Raw genomic sequence first — 3,176 nt, 5'->3', positions numbered from 1 at the left:
GATCCCCCTGGATTCCAATCTCCCCTGTGACATATGTATGTATGAATCAATAGGATGAACTTCCTCATAATATACAAATGTTTGTTCAGTCCATCTGGTTATCCTAATTTCGCATGAAACAAACAAAATACTAAATTGTCTGTTCCAGAGCTTGCCCGTGATCATCTGGAGAGAACAGGCCTGTTTAAAGTGGTTGAAGGGATCATATCACCAGCACATGACAAATATGGCAAAAAGGTAAAGAAACTTTTGTCTTATTGTTTAAAAAACCAAGTATGAACTAGAAAAAAGGTAACATTTTCCAAGCAAATGCATGTTTACCTTTGCACATGGTCTGCTCTGTTAATTCTTACTCAAACATATTCACGTCGATGTTTACATGGTATGTATGTATATGGTGACAGGAGTCTAAATCCCTCCTACTATAAAATGGCAGCATTATGTAACCCAGCCTGGTCATTGACCAGGTCAGAGGTCAGTGTTTGGAACGGAAGAAGAAACGGAGCAGAAACAATATGTTTTCCTTCGGTAAACATAATAAAGTACATTTTGTACATCAAAATTCAAATGGCAAAAAGATTTTTCTATTAACAACTTACCAGTATGATGCATAGATTCAAACTTCTTCAATTATGTACTGATTTTATTTACTTACAGCATGGAGGTAAAAAAAATTACCTCCATGCTTACAGTAATTGGTTGATTCCATTTTAATACAATCAGGAAATTATTGGCAGACACTGATTTAGTTTGCAGACTTCTATTTTAGTGTGACATTGGAGAGTTGCTAAAGAAAAGAATTGTGGTTTTCAGCTGTGTTAATACAATTTTCTGATGAAGCAGCATTTCATGGAATAGCTATTGAAATTGTACATTTTCTCCCCAGGGACTGGTGCCCAGTACAGACAGGGTTGCCATGGCACAACTGGCACTTTCCACATCAGACTGGGTTAGGTAAGTATACCACTCTTTTGGATTAACTTCCAGGAAAAGAAAGTGAAATTGATTGATTGATTGATTGTCAGACTCTGAGCAAAATGGTTTGATAGCATGAAGGTTCCATCTGTGTTGGTAGTAATCATAGTACAATGTTGAACTTTATTCCAACACAACAAGGACAAAGAGAGCATCAGATTTTCAAGGACTACTGTTGCCTTCATCCTGATGAAATTGACAATGTTCATTGAATATTTATCTCTTTGTCCTCAATGTGTTGGAATGAAGTACAACATTGTACTATGGTTTGATATATGTTACAACATAGTACGTACTTAGTTAAAGTTACTACAGGTCTATTATGATTTTAAATTCAAGATGGAGTTCAAACGACTTTTTAAATCCTCAGAGTGGACAGCTGGGAGAGTGAACAGAAAGGCTGGCTGGAGACTGCAGTGGTGGCCAGGCACTTGAAACGGCAGGTCCAGAACAAGTACGGCAGCGTAGTGGACGCCAAAACAGACGGGCCGTCAAGGAAGAGGAGGAAAACACGACACAATGGTACGTAAGATTTTGTGGTTGTGTAGCTTAGAATTCAGTAAAGTTTGAATCTAGCATGCCCATAAGTGTAGCTCATAGTAGCCACATTAATCATGTGTTACTCTCTAATTAAATGTCTTGCAGCAAATAACAGAGATGAACCTGTTGGCAGCAGCACACAGGTGGCATCAGGTGATGTGCAGCTGAAGCTGCTGTGTGGTGCAGACTTGCTGGAGTCCTTTGCTGTACCCAACCTCTGGAGTGAATGAACATGTAAGGAGTATTTCTTTGCAATGGCATAAGAAACAAAACTTTGCTAAAATTCTACTCTGATATTTTTTCTAGAGATATGCTTACGGTGATGGCCATGACATGCCTGTCCTTTAATCTGTAATTTCTAGTCGCTCACAGCTGTAAATATAATAAATTTCATTCCAACTTGTCAGCTGCAGTTTCTTGTTCATACACATGTACTACTATTTGGGGGAAAATTCCTACATAGTTGCCTGTCTGACTTGTCTATTTTTCTCTCCTCAGATCAAAGAACTAGTGTCTGAGTATGGCTTAGTTGTCATTTCAAGAGCTGGGTCTAATCCTGAAAAGTTTATATATGAGTCAGACGTGTTGTCAAAATATAAGGTATGCAGCAGCTCAGTTATTTCATACTTTTAGTTATACTTACCTTTACTAATGGATACCTCAAATTCCTTAATACACAAAATATATCCTGGACTATGTACATATTACAGGTTTGATTTCTGAATATTGAAAATAGCAGAGCTTGCCTTTGCCTTCTTGCTTATTTTAATATTCAATTATGTGTACAAATATTATTTACAGTATAATCAATGATCAAGTCATGATGCTTTTTATTCAGAGCAACATCCATCTAGTGACAGAATGGATTCAGAATGAGATAAGTGCCACAAAGATCAGGTAAGAAAAATAAAGTGTATCAAGTAGAACAGTATCACTTTTTCAAAGGGAACCTTGGCTTTAGATGTGTCATTTTTACCTTTGCAGAAGGAAAAACATATTGTTTTGCCAGGTTTCTTCTTCCTCTTCTTCTGTAAACAAATAAGGTCAATGACCTGGACCGGATGTGACTGTCACTGTCACCATGGTAACTGGTGCTGTAGCAGACACTATGTGGTTGGTGTTGGGTTACATTATGTACATGTAGCAGGACATATATATGAATATGTTTGAGTGAAAATAAACAGGTTCTGTAGTTTGTTAGGTTAAACCATGTTAAGGTAAACATTTTGCAGTTGCTTTGCAAATGTTGCCTTTCTAGTTGTCATATTCTGTCTGTCAGGTGTTGTACGTTTGTCCTACCGAATTGTAAATGTTGTGAATTTAGAAAGTGATGCAAATTGTTCTATTTGTCAGGCGATCCCTGAAGCGGAAGGAAAGTGTGAGGTACCTGGTCCCTGACGCTGTCATTAACTACATCAAGGAACATCAGCTGTACCAGCCAGATACTGAGACATCCTGAGGAGGCAACATGTGGACATATCTGACACAGAACCGTTATAAATCTAGTTATACTGTAAGGCAGGTAGAAGAGACAACATACTATACAATATGAGGGTCATGCAAGTAAAGAGCCAAACCCATATTTGAAAATTTCCCACTCTTTCCGACTTTAGACGGCTTTTATGAATACACGAATGTTTCTGGAATTCAAAAATTCGCTG

At 37.7% G+C, this 3,176-nt stretch overlaps 1 long non-coding RNA gene and 1 pseudogene across 1 annotated transcript; both read left to right on the top strand.

The window, feature by feature from the left end:
• Nucleotides 1–16: 16 nt before the first annotated feature.
• LOC109465877 lies at nt 17–1,745 on the top strand (annotated as a pseudogene).
• A 271-nt stretch (nt 1,746–2,016) lies between these two features.
• On the top strand, nt 2,017–3,093 carry LOC109465989. The gene is made up of 3 exons (XR_002139997.1): nt 2,017–2,115; nt 2,354–2,412; nt 2,869–3,093. It is a non-coding gene; the product is annotated as an uncharacterized LOC109465989 (long non-coding RNA).
• The last annotated feature ends 83 nt before the right edge of the window (nt 3,094–3,176 follow it).

This window comes from Branchiostoma belcheri, unplaced genomic scaffold (assembly GCF_001625305.1).
Source record: "Branchiostoma belcheri isolate BF01 breed outbred unplaced genomic scaffold, Haploidv18h27 scaffold16, whole genome shotgun sequence".
Classification (NCBI taxonomy): Eukaryota; Metazoa; Chordata; class Leptocardii; order Amphioxiformes; family Branchiostomatidae; genus Branchiostoma; species Branchiostoma belcheri.
The sequence above is the reverse complement of the archived record's forward strand: the minus strand, read 5'-3'. Positions and strand labels throughout refer to the sequence as shown.